Source organism: Aquarana catesbeiana, linkage group LG04, assembly GCF_042186555.1.
Source record: "Aquarana catesbeiana isolate 2022-GZ linkage group LG04, ASM4218655v1, whole genome shotgun sequence".
Lineage (NCBI taxonomy): Eukaryota > Metazoa > Chordata > Amphibia > Anura > Ranidae > Aquarana > Aquarana catesbeiana.
Genome location: NC_133327.1, coordinates 186,776,467 through 186,791,014, shown reverse-complemented (window position 1 = coordinate 186,791,014; position 14,548 = coordinate 186,776,467). Strand labels below are relative to the sequence as shown.

Genomic DNA, 14,548 nt, shown 5'->3' with positions numbered 1-14,548 from the left:
CACAGCACAAGCTCTCCAGCAGAATGTATCAGTTTACATGGAAGAGTCAAATGACTTAACACTGGGTGATTAAAATCACCAGCTTTTATTTATTCATGCATATATTGGTCCAGCAAGGAAAAAAATGGTTTTCTGTAACTGCCTATAAAGTGTGAGCTGAAGTTTGGCTTCACTTTGTTAGTGGTTCTAAGTATGCTAATACATTTAACACTGCCCTCTCCCTATACTGACAATGCTGCTGCCTGCTATGCTTCCTCTGCTCATTCCTCCAGAGTTGTGTCTCAAACATACAGTGGGGTGTTACTGGCCAGATCACCAGGTGAAAACAGAAGGGAAAAAAGCAAAAGAAAAGAAAAATAATACAGCCACTGCATCTTATGATTGGTAAGCTGCAATATATTACATTTTTGGTTTTGGGTTTAATACCGCTTTAAAGGAATTACATATAGTTACAAAGTTGGTAAGGTTTAATAGAGGCACAGGTCTATCCAGTTTAAACTATATGTGTGTATGTACATGCCGTTACAGATTCCCTTACCCCTGTATATTGTAATAGCTGAGAAATTCTTCTACAAGTTTCTTTATAAGTTGACTATGCTCTGTGGAAGGGAGTTCCAGATGTGTACTACTCTGACAGAATCACTTGAGCAGTCTAAGATTAAACCAATTAGTCCAAATTCATGTTGAGGCCACATGTCTTCTCCAAAATCCTTAGATTAAACAGTTAATTCCTAATACTGTAGTCACCATTGTGAAATGTAGATATTGAATTATTTTCCCACAAAAGCACATCTTCTCAAAGGATAATACGTTTATTTTATGTATCCTTTCCTCAGAGCTTAGGTCCTCCATTCCCTTTAATAAATTAATTTCCCCTCTCTGAATTCTGTCAAGTCCTAGTTGGTGGCTAAAGCTGAATGATGAGGCAAGATGAGGCCGGACCAGTATTTTTGAGGGTGGTGGAATTATAGCTTTATCACTTGAGTTAATACCATTTTTAAATCATAATAGTAGTCTGCTGGCTTTTCTAACTTCAGCCTGGAATTGCATGCTATTGCTGCTATTAGTAGTAAGCATAAATTACAGAATATCTAACAAGATTTTTTCTCCTACCTTATGGTAAAACTAACAACAAGAGAGAGAAAGGGAGCGCAAAGCATGTAAAAAATGTTCATCATTTCATCAAAAACTTGTATATGAGAAAAACAATATGCAGATGTGAATAAAATATTAAGGCTGGGTTCACATCTCTGTGCGGAGTGGCTCACAGCAGGGGTCTGGTGAGTCTCTGTTCACCATTTTAGGTCCAATTCTGGTCCAAATTTTTGGCTGAATTTGGACCTGAAACAGACCAGAAGGCACACAGGACTCCTGTGCAATTCGCTCCGCAGTCGTCCCGGAGCTGTGTGAACCATTGAGAGCCAGTCACAAGCTCCTGACATGCAAATTGAATGCGGAGAAACCCGCATCCACTTCGCAATAGTGTGAACCCAGCCTGAAACTCTTGCTAAATAATAGGAAAAAGTACATATACTGTACTCATGTGTGCTCTTTCAGCTTGATGGAGAGAGAGTGGGTAATTAGAAACTCTCTTTCAAAGGGAGTCCATTGTGAAAGTTCATGTGCAGCACAAGAACTAATAGTGGTCTCAGGTAAGCTGACTGTAGACGGCTGCCGGCTCATACAGAGTCCCTTCTTACTAAATAAAGACTAAAGTGCAGGAATAGTGAAAAAAACTGAAAATATCCCCTTACTGGCCTTGGTGTCAGAATGTCTAGGAAAGATAGGGTCATGCAAAGCATGTTTTTCCCATTTTTGGGCTTTGATTCCTCCTGGAAGAGAGATGTGCCAAAACTATCTAGAGCTTTGATTCCTCCCAGAATAGAGAGGTGCCAAAACTATCTAGAGCTTTGATTCCTCCCAGAATAGAGAGGTGCCAAAACTATCTAGGGCTTTAATTCCTCCTGGAAGAGAGGTGAGCCTACATACAGTACCCCTCGACCCAAAGACACTAAGGTGCTCTATAGCTGTATTCTGCTTCAGTGCCCCTGTCTAACACTAATCCCCAAGGGATGGGCTTTATATTTCCTAAATAGACACTATGCTTTTGCTTTACACATCTGTGCTACTTAAAACTGGCAGTATGCACCATTGATGTCAAAGCAGCAGTTTTAATCTCTCCTGGTCATATACACCACTGCCTTATAAAAAGCCAGCTGCCCCTATTATTATATGTATATAAATAAACTCGGAAGAAAAACAGTGTGCAGTGGCTGACAGTGGAATGTTATGTTATGTGTACATAGCAGTATGTGTTACTGAAAACAGTATAAATATTTACACTCATAAATGTTGGAAAAACTTCAAAAACACAATGTTCAGCAATAAATAAGCCACAAGAATAGCGGCGTATATGTGTCTTTGTTTTGTTTTTGGAAGATCCGCTTGCCAGAATAACATAATGATCCTCATCACTTTTTACCCTGTAATTCCAAAGCCTGGTTTCCTCAACATACATAGATCTGGTAAAATGAGAAACAAGTGGACTCAACCAATTGATTTCATGATAGGTTGGGAAGGTCAAATTTCAGTACAGGGGCTTTAAAAAGCAAAGACAGTCAACATAACTTGAATATTATAGGGTGGTTCAGTTGTTGGGATATTGAGTAATGCAGGCTCAGTTACCTGAAGGCAGTAAGGGATGCTCTAGAGATAAAATAAAATTATGACTTAAAGTGGAACTTTACCCATAACAAGTTATATAAAAAAAAATAATGTTCTTTAGCAAGGAACACAAATTCCACATTAATAATTATTCTACCAAAATGATTGTGCTGTAAATTGCCTCCAGCATTGCTCCTATTTCTTCTTGCTGGAGGCTGCCATTTTGCTGAAGCCCAGAGCCCCTGAACAGCAGTAAATCATAAAGCGGGACTAAACCCATCAATTTAACTGTTTGGAAAAACACTTACATTCCTGGAATGCTGGGATTGCTAACTGTCTCATTTGCTTGTGTCCTCAACCAAACTGTCAAAACATCAAATGGCTGGTGTCATAACTGATCACATGTGCAGCACCGTGGCAGTTGCAGATAAAACAGAAGCAACTTCCTTGACTGTAACGGATAGGCGGGTTTAATTTTGCTTTAAGGCTGTCAGCCTATAGGCCTCTACAAACTCGGCAGCGCCTAAAAATGCTTGGAAATATATAGTAACTGAGCATGTGCGGAGCAGGGTGAGACAGAGTATTGTTGGATTTTAAAAAGGTATAGACACTTATTTTTAATGTTTTACACAGCTATATCTGCAAAAAGGTCCAGGCTGAAGTGAGCTAGCAGGACTTAATTTTCTGACTAAAGTTCCACTTTAAATTGTCTCTAAACCTCATGGGTCATATTAACACTTTCCTAGTTCTGAAAGAGGGAAGAGATTCATCTCAAACCTGGCCCTGCTAACACTGGTACTAGTAATGGTGTTAGCAGGGAGGCAGAAGTCAAGACCCGTGTACAGCCTGGACCTGGGATACAAGGGAGCACCAATGGGACACAGTGAACCATTTGTACAAAAGTATCACAAGCTGCCTTCACTTCAACATTATACTTACCTTATAAAACATTTTGGCACAATCAGATTCACTTTAAATGCAAAGAGAATATGGGGTCCTAAACATGTTTAAGGAATACATGCGGTATTGCAGTGCAAAATAATTAAGATCTGAGGAAGTGTTCTTTACCAACATTACCATATAAGAAAAAAGTGATCCACAAAGAACATCATAAAAGATTCCCATAAATGATCTTTTACTGGAATTCAAACCATCTTTACTGAGTATATGATGCAAGCGATGAAAGAAAGCTATCTCTATCTTAACCTCTGAAGAAAACTATCACAATCATTGACTGTCTTTGAAGGTAGATTCAAACCAGGTGAGGTATGACTGCATTAGGCGGCTATTTCAGCACAGTCCCACTGCAAGACAAAATGTCTTGTCTGCTTGCTACCTGGCCAGTTCACACCACCATGTTACAGTGGTGTACGCTAAAAAGAAGCACAGTATGGCAAGCCATACATTTTTCCAGCACACAGGAGTAATGAAATGCACTGCCTTGCATTATGTGGTGGCCAATAGATGATCCCAACACACAAGCCATTGAATTGTAACGCAGCATCTGGTGTGAATGTACCCTGAAGAAGACAGGTACCAAATATGGCTGCTGTGAAACAGGGATATACATGACCAATGCTCTAAGTTTTTTTTGTAAGAAAACATTATTTCAATTGTTTAAATCTAGGTTCACATTGACGCGACTCTACGAACCTCGATATATGAATAATGGCGCCCGCCCACATCCAGCGCAGTTTTCTATGCGGGTGCAAACCAAGGATACAGTATCTCACAAAAGTGAGTACACCCCTCACATTTTTCTAAATATTTTATTATATCTTTTCATGTGACAACACTGAAGAAATTACACTTTGTTACAATGTAAAGTAGTGAGTGTTCAGCTTGTATAAAAGTGTAAATTTGCTGTCCCCTCAAAATAACTCAACACACAGCCACTAATGTCTAAACCACTGGCAATAAAAGTGAGTACACCCCTAAGTAAAAAAATGTCCAAATTGGGCCCAATTAGCCATTTTCCCTCCCTGGTTCATTAGTGCTACAAGGTCTCCGGTGTGAATGGGGAGCTGGTGTGCTAAATTTGGTGTTATCGTTCTCACTTTCTCATACTGGTCACTATAAGTTTAACTTGGCACCTCATGGCAAAGAACTCTCTGATGATCTGAAAAAAAGAATTGTTGCTCTACATAAAGATGGCCTAGGCTATAATGAGTTTGCCAAGACCCTGAAACTGAGCTGCAGCACGGTAGCCAAGACCATATAGTGGTTTAACAGGACAGGATCCACTCAGAACAGGCCTCGCTATGGTTGACCAAAGAAGTTGAGTGCACATGTCCAGTGTCATATCCAGAGGTTGTCTTTGGGAAATAGACGTATGAGTTCTGCCAGCATTACTGCAGAGGTTGAAGGGGTATGGGGTAAGCCTGTCAGTGCTCAGACCATACACCGCACGCTGCATAAAATTGGCCTGCACGTCTGTCATCCCAGAAGGAAGCCTCTTCTAAAGATGATGTACAAGAAAGCCCACAAACAGTTAGCTGAAGACAAGCAGACTAAGGACATGGATTACTGGAACCATGTCCTGTGGTCTGATGAAACCAAGATAAACGTATTTGGTCCAGATGGTGTCAAGCGTGTGTGGCGGCAACCAGGTGAGGAGTACAAAGACAAGTGTGTCTTGCCTACAGTCAAGCATGGTGGTGGGAGTGTCATGGCCTGGGGCTGCAAGAGTGCTGTCGGCACTGGGGAGCTACAATTCATTGAGGGAACCATGAATGCCAACATGTACTGTGACATATAGAAGCTGAGCATGATCCCCTCCCTTCGGAGACTGGATCGCAGGGCAGTATTCCAACATGATAACGACCCCAAACACACCTCCAAGATGACCAGTGCCTTGCTAAAGAAGCTGAGGGTAAAGATGATGGACTGGCCAAGCATGTCTCTAGCCCTAAACCCTATTGAGCATCTGTGGGGCATCCTCAAACGGAAAGTGGAGGAGCGCAAAATCCACCAGCTCTGTGATGTCATCATGAAGGAGTAAAAGAGGACTCCAGTGACAACCTGTGAAGCTCTTATGAACTCCATGCCCAAGAGGGTTAATGCAGTGCTGGAAAATAACGGTGGCCACCAAAATATTGTAATATATACAAGCTGTACACTCACTACTTTACATTGTAGCAAAGTGTCATTTCTTCAGTGTTGTCACATGAAAAGATATAATAGAATATTTACAAAAAATTGAGGGGTGTACTCACTTTTGTGAGATACTGCATGTGTGTGAGCCACTCAGGATGTATGGGAATGAAGTCCTGTGCCCACCGCTGTAAGTGCTGGCCAGTAAGGGAGCGTGTCTATGCTCCAGGCAATGGCAAAGAGTGATTAGGTGTCCTGGGAGCTGCACATCAAGTCAAGACCTGCTTCATAATAGTAAAAGGCCATCTCAGCCTGGACCCACACCAGGATTTGCCTCCAGCGGGCTTTGCTCCACCCACCGGGGTTTACTTATGGGGATGGAGTCTCCAGGTGGAAAGGGACGGGTAAATGCATCATCATCCACTACTCAGTGAAAGAATGAATATCAGGTGTGTGAAGTGGTTGTGAAGGGCTGGTCATAGAGGTTGTGTGTTTAAGGAAGTGCATACACAGAGCAACCATAGAAGATCTGGTTGTAAAGAAGTCTTAAAAGGTAAGCCTCCTGCAAGCTGTGTGTAAAGAAACACATGCAGGAGTGTGATGATAAGGCTAAAATGTAAATATTCTACCCCACCCCCTCTACTAACTCTTAAAAACAATATTGATGAGAAATCTCCTTCACAGCCACTTCACACACCTGCTATTTATTCTTTCACTGAATGGTGGCCAATGATGCATTTAACAGCCCCCTTCCACCTGGAGACTCCATCCCCATGGTGTTCTTCTGGTGGCCGGAGTGCAACACATTGGGGGCATGGCCTGGCGGGGTCCAGGCTGAGACTGCTATTTACTGTCATACAGCAGGTCCTGACTTGATGTGCTGCTCCCTGGAACTCCTAGTCACTTTTGTCTGTGCGGGTGGTTGCGACTGGGGGAACAGGTGCGCAGTTGTGAACCTAGCCTAAAATACGTCAGTATACTTCCATTGATTTGGATTGTAACTCTATTCAGCATGTAATAGCACTTCATATTTACTTTTAGATCTACTCAGTAGTAGTCCATATGACAAATAGGGAAGGATAGTCTGATACACAATTCCCTGAACACTAGCCTTAAATAAACTCCCTGGGCTAGCCCAAGCACCAACAGTTAGTGCTGGATTTCTATATAGCCAACATAGGCTGTAGCCTAAATCCACATGAGCTACCAGCGGTGTAACACATTCCCAGGTAGACTAGAAGGATCCAGACTGCCATCTTACCTGTCAGATGTTGGTGGAACAGTGTACTATATACTAAGAATAGTTCACCCACTAAGGGTCTTAGAAGCAAACTAACCAGGGCACCACTTTTACTATACTTTTAGATATCAGCCTTTAAGTGTTCTGAGGCTGGTCAGTCTACTTGAATGGGGCATGGGGAACACAACACATTGGTTTATAGAAAGGGAAAAACAAATCTGGCCTGCTAACACTAGTACTTGTACTACATATCAGTGCTTACCTCAAGCACATTTAAATACACACATTCTCCTAAGTAATATCTATCTGTTTTATTTATTAAACAACAGTATTTCTTTATCTAACTTACTGTGATGATGAACAAAATTTTAAAAACTATTTGCCAACTTCCGCTCGACAGCACACATGACTTCATTGTTCTATAATTATCCTTTACTGTTGGAAAAACGATTGCAGCAACAGCTTTTATTTTAGAGCCAAGACTTGGGTGCCAGAAGAGGAACGAGCCAAGTCCATTATGTCCTTTCACCTCCACCACACATAGAACCATCAGACGCTTTTCATCAGTAAAGTGTCTTGATCTAATTGCTTTGGATTTGTCAAAAGAAAACCCTGACCACATTTAATGAACAATTCCCAGATGAGTTGTCCTACTGTGGGAAGAAATAATAACTGTCCAATAGTTAGGCCTTGCACATATGTGATATTGTATATTGTTTTTGTGCGTTAAATAGTAAATGCAAATATCTCGTTTTACATGTGTTTTGAGCTTCATAGGCAAATAGGATGTTTGCTATGCAAGGGAATGTTCCCTTGGCTTAGTGAATATGATGAAAATTAATTTTACAAATAATTCATAAACACGTGCAAGGAAAATAAAAAGATGTATTTTTGCTTACACCTGATTGGATGATACATTTCTGCAGAGCTTCATCTCTTTCACTAAGCTAAGGGAAAAATCCCTTGCAAACTGACAATTCCTTTGTAAAGTAGACCACCTATTTGCCTTTAGTAAATCAACAACCATAATGCCCCGTACACACGATCGGAAATGCCACCAGCAAAACTCTGATGAGAGCATTTGGTCGGAAATTGCGACCGTGTGTATGCTCCATCAGACTTTTGCTGGTGGAATTCCCGCCAGCAAAAGATTGAGAACAGGTTCTCTATATTTCAGTCGGAAAAAGTTCCTATCCGAAAATGCGTTCATCTGTATGCAATTCCGACGCGCAAAAAAACACGCATGCTTGGAAACAATTCGACGCATGCTCGGAAGCATTGAACTTCATTTTCTCGGCTCATCGTAGTGTTGTACGTCACCGCGTTCTTGACGGTCGAAAGTTCAGAGAACTTTTGTGTGACCATGTATATGCAAGCCGAGCTTGAGCGGAATTGCGTCGGAAAAGCCCTCCAAGATTTTTCCGACGGAAATTCCGCTCGTGTGTAGAGGGCATAAGACTTGTATTGTGAGAAGGAGCTACCACTATGTATATACAGGTGCATCTCAAAAAATTTGAATATCATGAAAAAGTTAATTTATTTCAGTAATTCAGTAATTCAATTCAAAAAGTGAAACTCATATTATATAGATTCATTACACACAGACTGATAGACTTCAAGCATTTTTTTTTCTTTTCATTTTGATGATTATGGCCTACAGCTAGTGAAAACCCAAAATACGGTATCTCAGAAAATTAGAATATTACATAACACCATTAAAAATTATTTTTAATAGTGAAAAGTATGTCAATGTACAGTATAGTATGCACTCAATACTTGGACGGGGACCTTTTGCCTGAATTATTGCATCAATGCGGCGTGGTATGGAGGCGATCAGGCTGTGGCACTGCTGAGGTGTTATGGAAGTCCAGGTTGCTTTGATAGCGGCCTTCAGCTCATCTGCATTGTTGGGTCTGGTGTCCCTCATCTTCCTCTTGACAATACCCCACAGATTCTCTATGGGGTTCAGGTCAGGTGAGTTTGCGGGCCAATCAAGCACAGTAATACCATGATCATTAAACCAGGTATTGGTTCTTTTGGCAGTGTGGGCAGGTGCCAAGTCCTGCTGGAAAATAAAATCAGCTTCTCCATAAAGCTGGTCAGCAGAGGGAAGCATGAAGTGCTTTAGAATTTCCTGGTAAAGAGCTGCACTGACTTTGGACTTGATAAAACACAGTGGACCAACACCAGCAGATGACATGGCTCCCCAAATCATCACTACTGTGGAAACTTCACACTGGACCTCATGCAACTTGGATTCTGTGCCTCTCCACTCTTCCTCCATCTCTGAGACCTTGATCTCCAAATGAAATGCAAAATGAGGACTTTGGACCAATCCTTTTTCTCCTTAGCCCAGGTAAGACGCTTCTGACTTTGTCTCTGGTTCAGGAGTGGCAGTTGTAGCCCATATCCTGAATATGTCTGCGTGTGGTTGCTCTTGAAGTACTGACATCAGCCGTAGTCCACTCCTTGTGAATTCCCCTCAAATTCTTGAATAAGCTTTGCTTCACAATCCTCTCAAGGCTGCGGTTATTCATTCTGCTTGTGCACCTTTTTCTACCATACTTTATCCTTCCACTCAACTTCCACTTAATATGTCAATGACTGTCTTCTGGATAACTGTCAAGTCAGCAGTTTTCCCCATGATTATGTAACCTACTGAACCAGACTGAGAGACCATTTAAAGGCTCAGGATGCTTTACAGGTGTTTTGAGTTAATTAGCTGATTAGAGTGTGACACCATGAGTCTACAATGTTTAACTTTTTCACAATATTCTAATTTTCTGAAATACTAAATTTGGGGTTTTTACTAGCTGTACGCCATAATAATCAAAATTAAAAGAAAGAAATTCTTGAAATATATCACTCTGTGTGTAAAGAAGCTATATAATATATGAATATCACTTTTTGATTTGAATTACTAAAATAAATTACTTTTTGATGATATTCTAATTTTTTGAGAGGCACCGGTAGATGTTGAACAAGTATAGCTGGCCCATGTAAATAAATAATTTGAAACCAAACATGATCACACATTGATAGCATTATTTATATCAAATTGATCTTAGCTTCACTAAACAGTTGAAAGAGGATCTGAATAGAACAATAACTAATGCCCCATACACATGATCAGAAATTCTGTCAGAAAAAACTTGGATGGTTTTTCCCACGGAGTTCTGCTCAAGCTTGGCTTGCATACACACGGTCACACAAAAGTTGTCTGAACTTTTAACTGTCAAGAACGCGGTGATGTACAACACTACGACGAGCCGAAAAAATGAAGTTCAATGCTTCCGAGCATGCGTCGAATTGTTTCCGAGCATGCGTGATTTTTTGCGCGTCCAAATTGCATACAGACAAACGCATTTTCGGATAGGAACTTTTTCCGACCGAAAAATAGAGGACCTGCTCTCAATCTTTTGCTGGCTGGAATTCTGCCAGCAAAAGTCCGATGGAGCATACATATGGTCGGAATTTCTCACCAAAAGCTCACATCCGACTTTTGCTGGCGGAATTTCTGATCGTGTGTACGGGGCATTACTCTTACAAAACTGAGGAAGGCTAGAGTATCTAAATGGCGACAAGTTGATAATTAAGACCATTGACAAAGCAGGTTTAGACAACAAAGTTTATAGAGTTAAGATGGTTGTCAGTTTTTTTCCTCAAACAATATATACTTTCCTTAATGTTTTTTCCATCCTATTATTATTACTACCATTCAGACCTATAATTACAACTCCATGCAGCCTGGTCTACTTTCACATTTGATCTCTCTGTCTAGGTTATCTTTTAAAACAGCAGACACGTGTGGTGTGTTCAAGAAGGTCTGTCCTCTAAGATCTTTGAATAAATACACATGACTGATGGCTCAGCATCTGGTCATGTGACTAGCATCGGATGTTCATTTGGAGCAGCGGTTTATTCAAGATTTTGTGTTTACTTACAAACTATTAAAGGAAACAATGTTCTATAACATTACCATACATAAGGGTCCATTCATACTAAGCAGTGACTGGTGTTTTTCTGCAGAGAAAGAATGCCAGTCAATGATGGGGCACACAGAAAACAATTGTTTTCCTTGTGCCCCATTCTCACTGCAATCCAGACATGCTACATTTTATCACAACCCACTGGATGGCACCATATGTCATTGCAAAAAAAGCACAAAACAGTGCTGCTGTGCGTTGACATGAATGAAGTGTCTCTTTGTGCACTTCAAATAAAGTCACAAAAAAAGAAAAAAAGGGAACTATGTGATGTGGTATAACGAGCATTACACTGTCCTCTGCTGCACATCACTACAGCCCAAAATGGACAGCTTATTATTTATATTAAATACTGTATAATGATTAATTACACTTGGTGGTCAGTGGGAGGAATATCCATTTTAGTAATGATCAATGGGAAGAATACCATCTTACAGGTATTATTATTTATTACAGGTAAATTACCGTATTTAGCACCGTCAATTTACGCAGCACTTTACATATATATTGCACATTCACATCAATACGAAACCAAAATCAAGAACACAGGAACATGACCCCCCACACTAACTGTAGGAAAATTCAAAACTGATCTTAGAAAGTATTATTTTACTGAAAGGATAGTTGTAGATGCTTGTAATAAACTTCCAGCAGAAGTAGTGAGCCACTCAACAGTAAAAGGCTTCAAACTTGCTTGGGACACACATAAATCTATAGTCAGACAAAAAAGTCAACAAAAAAGAAAAAAGACACCACAAAAAAAAAAAAAATACAAATCGTGTATAAAAAAAACAAAAAAACACAGCAGACCCGATGGACCACTCAGTCTTTTTTCTACAAATGTTCATGTGCGCTCTGTCAGCTCAAATAGAGAAAAATGGGCAATTAATCTACTGTCTATAGTGGGGAGTCCATGCATGAAAGTTCAAATGCAAAAGGTGTGTAGATGGTCACAGATGGGCTGACTCTTGATGGCTGCTGGCTCATAACAAGCTAGAAGGGGCTCTGTAGACAGTCAAAAACAAAGAAGAGAGCAGCGCCATCTAAGTGCAGTGTGATAAAAACATTTTAATATAGGACAGATGATTTTAAACTCACAAGATTGTAGAGATTACAGCGCATGTGAAATGGTATAGGAAGTTCATCCACTCCTGGGGGAAGGCGGTCACCTCGCAGGTGGAGAGGCAGCTGATGTTCCCGGCGGCGCTGGTGGCTCCCAACGCTTCCTGGTTCTCAGATTCGGCTCAGGGGCGGCTGGACACATCACTTCTGGATAGTGAGAGAGTGGGGAGGAGCGCACATTCTGAGCATGCGTGCTCCTACATCAGTTCCTGACCTCAAGGATCTTACAATCTAAGGTCTGTAACTCACATTCATACATACTCATACTAGGGCCAATTTAGACAGGAGCCAATTAATCTATCAGTATGTCTTTTGGAGATAGCAAAAGATCACTGGTGTCAGTGGTTACTGTTCTTAGAGTAAAAAATTGCTCAAGGCATCCCTAGTAACCTTTGGAGGAATCATGGGGTTCCACAGAATGTGGTTGCGAAAAGCTGGTTCATGGAATCAAATCTATTGATAATGTTATTTCCATTAAGATGATCTCTTTCACATATACTTGAACATCCAAAAAACATACACAGTATTTTCCAAATCAGTGGCTCAGGAGCAATACATAGGTTGTATACCCGCACATCTAAAAAAGGAAAAAAAAAAAAAAACCCTGCAAGGCAAAGGCATAATGAGCTAGTATGCACCGCATACTAGCTCATTATGAAATACTTACCTTAGATCAAAGCCACCGTATTTGCCCGGTCCACGCCAAGGGAGCTGACATCTTGCCCTCAGCGTTTCTTCCGGGTTCGCGGCTCCAGCTCTGTGAGTGGCCGGAGCCGCGGTGACATCACTCCCGCGGATGCGCGTGGGAGTCTTCTTCTCGGCAAGGTCCAGCAGCGTCTGCCGGACCTTCAGTCGGGCATTCAGAGAGCGTGCGCCGCTGACGTCAGCGGCTGCATGCAAAGGGAATATCTCCTAAACCGTACAAGTTTAGGAGATATTAATTTTACCTACAGGTAAGCCTTACTATAGGCTAACCTGTAGGTAAAAATGACAAATTAGGGTATACAACCACTTTAAATTGCCTTTGATGTGGCTCTCAGAGCCTCTTTTAAGGTGGTTAATATATGCCTGTATTGACATGTAAGCTTTATATAAATCAAAGCATAAAGAAAAGCCTTTATTAAAATGTTCACATATCAAAGAGAACCTAGCATTTTGGCTTACCTGTCTCAGATGACATTCCAAGCCAATGGTGTAAGCCTGCCATTGGCCAAATCAAAAAAGCTGCTCTAGATCCAATGTAGACCCATCACTGTGTATGATGTTGCACAGGTGTGCAATGCTCTGAAACTAGCATGGGTTCTGGAACTTGAGCTGCAGCAGCTGTCAACGCTGGTTGAAAACCTTGGGTGTAACAATTACCACATCCCTTTAAGATATGTTTTGTGTTCTGTTGTCAGATGTTAGAGTGGAACCTCTTCATCACTAGTCGGTGGTCCACCACATGGATGGAAAAGATTAACCATTTTCACAAGAACCCCACAAGGAGGTATGGCTTTTACTGTATGAACTTCCCTGGTTTGTAATCGCTGACATGCAGCTAGTGATGAGCAAACCAAGCAAAGTTCAATTAGCTGGAGGCCTACAGAAAAAAAAACCTGCAAGCCCTGAACACTGAGACCAAACTCTATTCTAGTTTATAGAAGTCAAATATTTTAATTCTTTTCTGGCAATTTTCAAAGCCAATTTGAAAACTTTTAGTAAAAAAGGCCATAGCTACTGTATCTGGGCGCTGCCATGGAGTACAATGCAAAAACTCTGGTATGGATTTTAAGGGGGTCCCTACACAAAATAAAAACTCAGTGGGCCCCCCCAAATCCATAACAGACCTTTCCTTAATTAGGGTCTGGTATTCATTTTCAGGGGGACCCCACACAAAAAAACAGATAAAAATGGCCAGGGCCCCACTAAAATCCATATAAGACTCTTATCCAAGCATGCAGCCTGGATGGTCAGGAAACAGAGGGGCAGTAGGCATGCATTACCCCCTCCTAAACCATACCAGACCACATGCCCTCAACATAGGGAGGGAGCCTTGCAAAGGGTCCCCCCACTGACAAAGCACCTTGTTCCTATATTGATTGCAAGGGGATGTGGGAGTCTGCAGAGGGAGGGGGTTTAACTGGAATCCCCCAGATATCCAGCCCCCACCCTCTTACATAAATGAATAAAGGGTGCGTAGTACTGCTTTTCACTCATTCACACTAAAAAGGAACATATCAAATAAACATACACAGTACATTAAGATTAAAAAAAAAAATCAAAAGGAAAAAAAAAAAAAAGAAAACAACAAATCTCCCATTTTGTCAATCCATTGTCCTCATCCAGCAATGTAGATCCTCCGGCAAGCATGATGAACCGCCGACAAAAACACAAAACCTATGCACAACAATCCTTCCGCTGCAGGAAAATCAATGCAATCGTCAGCTCCTGGGTTTGCAGG

General features: G+C 41.1%; 1 protein-coding gene across 5 annotated transcripts in view; it reads right to left on the bottom strand.

Moving 5' to 3' along the window:
- MED12L (mediator complex subunit 12L) overlaps positions 1 to 14,548 on the bottom strand; it is a 777,103-nt gene that overhangs the window by 306,231 nt on the left and 456,324 nt on the right. The window lies entirely within an intron of this gene.